Here is a 7,493-nt window from a genome sequence, read left to right as displayed (position 1 = left end):
TATCTTTCTGCAGCTGTTTTATTTCAGAAGCTGTTGATTCATTGCTTTCAGCTGTGTGATTTCCAATTTGTTCTGTGTTAGTGTCCTCTGCACTTGTCATGGATGGGCTTGGGTTCTGAGGTTGCATTTTGTTCCTTCTCGTCATTTTGTGTAGCACTGTTCTCTGTCCTTTATTGTAGATCTTTGCTGTAGTTATAACATTCACAAGTACTGAAGTTCAGGTGGAGCTCTACAGAGCTTGGACATATCCAGCTGCATCTGGCTCAGGTCTGGCTGCTGTGCTCAGCTCCTTCCCGCTGTAGTCCTGGGCTAGGACTGGGTCTGGGCGTTCCCGGAACTCGGCAGAAATTCCTATTGGGCGGGAGGGGTGGAGGAGGTATGGCGGAATGGTGAGGGGCAGCCCGAGGGGGTGGGAGAGGGTCTGGCTTACGTTACGCCTGGGCTGGGACTGGTCCCGCTGGCGCATGGTAGCAGGAAGCTCTCCACACACTCACCGGACTTGGGCTAGGACTGGGTCTCTGGCCCAAATTTTTCACTATTCTATATTCTTCTTTTTACCAATTCTGTCATATATTCCCTGTCAAATTTTCCAGACATTAGTTAGTAAATTTTAAAATGCAGATTTTACTTTACAAACTATACATTTAAGAAATATTTTATATTCCCTCCACATACAAGAATCTGAAAATGCTTTAGCTCTTTTCATTCCTCTTCCCAGTAGGACATAATAGCTACCCAATATCTGATTTTTCCAATTGTTTTTTAACCCCACAAACTGAATGTTTTTATCTGTTTTATCTGATCCATGCTTGTTTCTACTTATCCACATGTTTTGTGATTTGTTACTTACTTCTTACCTCACAATCTTCCTACTTGGGACCAGTTTACTTCTTTCCAAATCATGCATTTTAGAAACATCCTGCTTGTAGTCTGCTTCTCAGATGGGTCAGGATCAGTTGAATTTGTGTTGTTCATGAAAGTCAGGTCCTCTTGTTGTAGGCGGCTGAACTGGATAGACATATTCTAGCCAGTCAGAAAGGGCCAGGCCCTCAAGGAGACAAGATGGAAGACAAGGTGACTTGGCAAGTTTGGAAGGACAGACACTCCCACTGTGGGCCAAACCTCCAGACAAAACAGGAAACAAATGCAGCCACATACTTCCCTAGCGATGGGCGTCAGGGCTTGATAATCTAAACAGGTATCAATCACCTTGAAAGAGCCCAAAGCGTCACTAATCCAACCCCCAAGAGGAAGGGACCCTGCCCTTTGTTCATCATGCCCACTTGCTAGTGACTTGCTTCCTCATTTGGTTCTGCATTTAATCAATTTTACCTGAGCAGTGGTGCTTGTAATCTCATTGGTTGATCATGGTTTTGTCCCACCTCATGCTCACCTAAGTGAGTTCCTGTGTTCTCCACCTTAGACCTGCTTCACCACATGAATTTTTTTACTCTATAAAAATCACCCTTGTGTCTCTCTCTTGGACAGAATCCTTCTCCTCCAATAAACATTCTGCTCCTAACTTCCAGTTCTTCCTAAAATTCATTCTTTGGTGTTAGAGAACTCAAACTCATTCCAGGTACCTTTCAGATTGGGAGTTTCATTCCCCTCTATCACTCTAACTCCCTTTCCTCACTCCCTGCCACTGATTTGGCTGGTGTGGCAGCAGTGTGTCCGCGTGCTCCCTGGGTGCTACCCGCTGAAGGCCACCAGCCCTGGCCCATAGGTCATGGGCAGCAGCAGCAGCAGCAGCACCTGCTCCTTCTTCCCAAATTTTCTCAGGTCGCAGTGGCACTGCCTGCTCCTGTTGGACAGATGGGGCTCTGGCGAGAGCCTTGGGTTTCCGGGGGAGAGTGTCTGCTGCGTCTGGCCAAAGCCGTCACCAGTGTTGTTCATCTTTGTCGAGCAGTCACCAGTGTTGTTCTCCTCTGTGTGTCTCATGAAACCCCCACCATGGCACAGCCTGGGGGCCCTCGACTTCCACTGCAGCAGGAGAGAGGTGGCAGGGGAAGGTGGGGACTGGCGTGGATCCCTGCTTCTCCATAATGCCTGGCTTCCTTCATCTCCATGCTACAAGAGAATGAGACATAGGCATTATGTACTGCAGCAGCCAAGTACACAAAAGAAAAGAAAGGAAAGTAAAAGTGGCAATCAAGAGACAGAGGGGAAGCGCAGAAGAGAAAAAGAATTAGACGTGTTATGTGCCTGTACCAGTGGCCCACAGGAGTGTCACACTGGGCACTGCAAACATGTACTAATAAAAAAGAAGACGTAGGTAGGGCTGCAGTCTGTCCCAAGCACTGCTTGAAGGCAGCATGGATTTAGATAGGTGCTCCAATTACAGTCTTCCATTTACAGGCACCAAGAGGCGTTTATCTGGACAGCTCAGTGACAGTGGTGGGATCAGAAACAGACATCCTGGCGACAGAACTCATCCTTTTAATAAGCTTTTTCTAGGCCTGGCCAGATAGCTCAGTGGACCAAAGCGCAGGGACCGCAGGGTTCCATGCCAGACGTGCTGCGCTGGCCCTGCCCCCCGGGCGCGCCAAGACAGCGACTGGGCTCGGTGGCGCGTGCCTTTAATCGCAGCACTTGGGAGGCTGAAAACAGGAGGATCACTACTAGTCGGATCTGTGTAGTGAGACCCTGTAGACCCTGTACTAAATACATTAAAACAACAACAACAACAACAACAACAACAACAACAACAACAACAACAACAACAGAAAAACCAAGCCTTTTATTATATGGCCAGAAGGATTATGTACAACTTAATTAAATGTGATCTAATAAGTAATCTTCATGACTTAACTGATTATGAATTTTACTAATGATGGGTTTTCTCTACTTTAGTGAAACATTCTGCTAAGCCATCAGGGCAGCGATCCAATTGGCACCGGCCACTGGAGGCCTTGTGCTGTGCTCCGCCTCCCTCCTCCCAGATCCAATTACAACTTCCTACTTTCTGTCCTATTTCTTTGTTCCTGCCTTCTGCCCAATCACTGTCTGCCACTTCATGCAGACTGCCCCCTAAACCCCACCTCCATTCTGGCCCTACATAACCTTTGTTCCCCCGACTGGGCCTTCAAAGCTCCACATTTCTCCTTTCTTGTGATCTTCTCCATGCCAACAATAAAGGCCTCTTTTATCTTTCCTGTCTGTTGCGTAGAAAAACCTAAGATCTAAAAATTTCATTATTATTATGAATAAAGTTACAGTGAGTGTTCTGTAGATTCTGTCATTTGATTTGAAGTTTATTAAACATATTTCTCATGGTTTCCTATATCAAAACAGGTTTCAAATAAGTGTATCACTTAACAAGTGATAGATGATCAAAAAAAGTCAGACAAACAGAGATTATACCAATGGTTTTTGAAAGTCTGTGTGTTCTAAACTGGAATAGTTGAGTGACTTGTTTGTGTGGTATATAGGATGAGGTATATAATAGTGGTTTATATTACTAAGACAATAAAAGGGAATATCTTTTAAATGCTTATTTTATTTTATGTACCAAGGATTGAACTCAGGACCTTGCATTTGCTTTGCATTATGCTGCTGAGCTATGACCCTGGCCCATGACCTTCATTTCTAAGAGTCCATTTGCACATGGAAATGCTTTCTTTCCCACATTTTAGAGTGTCTTTAATTTTTTTGTTAAACTAAGATGTCTTATGTGGAGTCCCTATGCCTTTTTGAGGAAGATGGATGTTCAACTCAAATTCTTGCTTTACTGATGTGATAGGAGAGTAAAAGTACCTGGACGTACTCATCAACTTTTTAAGATTTATAGACCTTTATCATTTTCTTTATAGTTAATTTTAAATTTTGATCACACTTGCAGATTAGTCATTTTGAAAAAAATCAATCCAATATAATTGGATACAGACTACCTTTGGAGCACTTCCCTAGATGCTGTGAACATTATGCTCAACTAGTTGATAGATGGGAGAACCAAACTGCAACTGATCTGATTGTAATTAAGTGAACAGACCAATATGACCCCTTTTTGTTATCAATACTCTGGAGTGTGATGAACGAATAAGGCGAACACTTATATTTTTAAAATGCATCACAGTAAAAGACACATTGTCACTAATTCCCCTCAAGGTCCTCCCCCTCACGTCCATTACACTCTTCCCATCCTCCTTGGCGCTTTCTCAGGTGGTCCTGGGAGGTGTTTTTCATGAGTGGCTTTATTTGTCCTAGCACGTTAAGGCTGCCTCAATGTCCTGAAGATCATTTTAGGTTTTGAGGACAAGCCAGAAGTTACTGCTAAATCAAGTACCTAAATATGATGCGGTACTTTTATGTTTTTAGGAACCTGGCTCTGGCCTGCAGCATTCACTCTAATTTTGATTTTATTTAATTATTTAGCTGGCTCGGGCTGCCTTAAAGGTGGGTCTTGTGAGGTGTGTGGAGCTGGGGTTCGAACTGCGGTCCCCTGAGCCTGACTATCTTTGCACGAGCAGGCACTTAAATAGCTTAGCTAACCTGCAGAGCCCCTTGATTATATTTTATAAAAACAACCATGAAAGAAGAATTGCGGAGCTGCTGCAGGAAGTGGCAAGAAAGATGGCACAAGTATATCTGAAGAGGGGGCAATATTTTGAGGGGGATTTTGTATCTTTCCGCATAATATTTTTTAAATTATACATTTGCTGTATATTTTGATCATGCTCCAGCAGTTCAGGATCTGTTTTATAGGTTTGTCTCAGGAATACTTTTTATTGTGAGCCTTTTTGTTTTCCTAGGTTGTCCTCACCTACTTCTTTATCACTGATTTATGAAGTTTTCTTTCATGCTCAGCTCATTAGGATTAATTGCTGGATTTTGTGCATAGCTTGCTTGGACATTGCTAAGATATTTTTGGGGGACACACTTTCTCTTAGTCACTTTTGCTCTGTTTTGGGTGCTACCACTCTCCACAGAGGGGGTGGGGCTGCATGACCTTGACCAGAGTCCAGTCTCCTTTGGACCATTTAAAAAATTCCTTCCTTCCTTCCTTCCTTCCTTCCTTCCTTCCTTCCTTCCTTCCTAAAAGTGTATTTGGTACGGGGTCTCCCTGTACAGCTTCAACCCCTAGTGCTCCTCCTGTTTTCAGCCTCCCCAGCACTGGGATTACAGCTGTGCACCACCTTGCTCCTTCTTGGTGGCTGGCTCAGGGCTTCCAGGAGTGAGGACAGCATGACATGTAGTGCAGGGGATCAAACTGTGGTCCCTGTGCTTGCCTAAGCAGGTGCTAAGTCTGCTAAGCTATCTCACTGGCCCGTTCTTTTGGACCATTTTGCTGCCCTAGCTCACACCGTGTGCAAGAGAATGACCCAAAGATATGTAATGGTAGTGTTGCAGATAAGTAAAGTTAATCTTTGTGCAATATTAGCTACTCAGTGGAGGAAGAGGTGTAAATTAATTAGTTGCAAAAATTCTTGGAAGATAAACAACTAGGTTAGAGAGATCAAATGCCTCAGGCAGAATGTATGTTGGAAAAAATAGACTTGGGTACAATCCTGTTTCTTACAGACCTTTCTCAGCTCTTTAACTCCTAGGTTCTCCTTCTAACAGCATTTGTCATTTCCAATTCTTTCAGCTCTTTATATTTATTATCATAACCATTCACAGTCCTTGTCCCAGCACTTGTTCTTGATCATAACCTGTCTTTTCCCTAACTCATGTGTTGTTTCCAAAAGGTTGCTTATCAAAGTTGTGTACCAAGGCCCTCAAAATTAGATGGGAATAACTGGTCTAATTATTATTTTGGGAGACTCATTTTGGAAGAGGAACATTCAATTCAAATAAAACTCTGTAGTCTGTGTCTGCAGGGCGTTTTGGGCATGTGAAATTTTTCTGTGCATCTTTCCTAGTCCAGCAGGGTTGACCTGCGCCTCTGAGCAGCACCCTAGTCAACCAGTTTTCTAGAGAAAGCAAAGTACATAAAAATAACATGGAAGCCAGTAGTTCACATGTGGGCCGGCTCCTCTTCGGAAATTCAGGTAGCTCCGCACACTCTCTCATGACGCTTGGCAGACTTGCCTGCGTTGCTGGTGGGAAGAAATGAAAACATTTCAGGTTTCCTTTTGTGCCTGTGCTGATAGGGCTAACGGCATAAAAGTGAACGAAGGTGACTCTTTATGCAAGTTTTATTTAAGAGTTCAGGGCCAAAGTATTAATTGTGGTCTTCCCACTATACATTGCTTTAGATAAGATTTTTAATTTAATCATTTAATATTTTTCCTTTATCCTTAGGAGAGTGCTGAGTGCACTGTTAATTATTTTTATCACAGAAAACTGGCCCATAAGATTCCTTCCAAGGTAATCACATGATAGGCCACATAGCCTTGCATGTAACCTTTTCTGATTCCATTATCCAACTGAACAAATGATGAAGCTCTTATGAGTTTCATTTTCTTAAATTTAGGGTGGTGGGTGGAAATTAAAGGTCAGGACAAGTGCAAATCATGTATAGTGTAGCAAATGTCTAGTTATTCTAATGAAGAGGCGGTAATACTGCTATTAATTTTAATTAAGGTTGAATACTCAATGAGCATATTTAATTTCTGTATGGAAAAACTTTTAAGAAAACACTGAAGAAATGTATAATAATGATGTAAAAAGTACAAAATAATTTTAATGATATTTAAGGATGAAATACAAACACTATGAAGTATTGGATTTGTATATTTTACAGGGTGTATAATTACTGAGTGTTTTATTGGTTTTGGCTTGTTAACATAAATACCAGAATTTCAGTGACTATTTTATCCAATAAATTGGGCAATTCATTAAGGACTTAATGAAATGGTGAGATACCACAGGATAGACCTTGTAGAATGTTCAAGTTAAAGAGAAAACTACATTTTATGGACTGTGATTTGAAGAACTCAGCTCACTATTAAATCTCAATGTCTGAAGGACTTAAAATATGTGGGCATGCTTTGGTAAAGCATGAAGTTTAGGCACTGAAACCCTAAAGTGAAGGCATATTGTAACTAACTCCTGATGAAATAGAGGTGAAAATTTTATCATATAATGATAAATTGTTAGAATAAGAACTTGCACATATAATCCAATTTATAAATGTATCATTGTAATCAGAAAAATTGAAATAGTCTGTGTTTGTTGGTATTATGAAATAACAGTAGATTTTTTACTTTTGACCTAATTTTTTTTTTCTGCTGTGAAATTTTAAGTGTCTGTAAATTTTATCTGTCTTTGTTATTTTTATGGTTTCTATCTTGATATCGTGCCTAGGAAAATCTGCCTTTGTTTAACTAAACTTTAATTCTTTTATTTTCTTTGCATAGAGAAGAGTGTTTTACATGGCTTCTTCTAACTTCTTAACAGTTTAGCAAATGCTCCAGAAAGTTATGTATACATGGGATTTTTTTTTTAACTTGGTTAAGAATTTTTTTTAAAGGTTTATTTATTTATTTATTTATTTAATTTGTGTGTGTGTGTGTGTGTGTGTGTGTGTGTGTGTGTGTGTATGCATGTGT

Source organism: Octodon degus, unplaced genomic scaffold (assembly GCF_000260255.1).
Source record: "Octodon degus isolate 3935 unplaced genomic scaffold, OctDeg1.0 scaffold00025, whole genome shotgun sequence".
Lineage (NCBI taxonomy): Eukaryota > Metazoa > Chordata > Mammalia > Rodentia > Octodontidae > Octodon > Octodon degus.
This window is presented reverse-complemented; position numbering follows the sequence as displayed.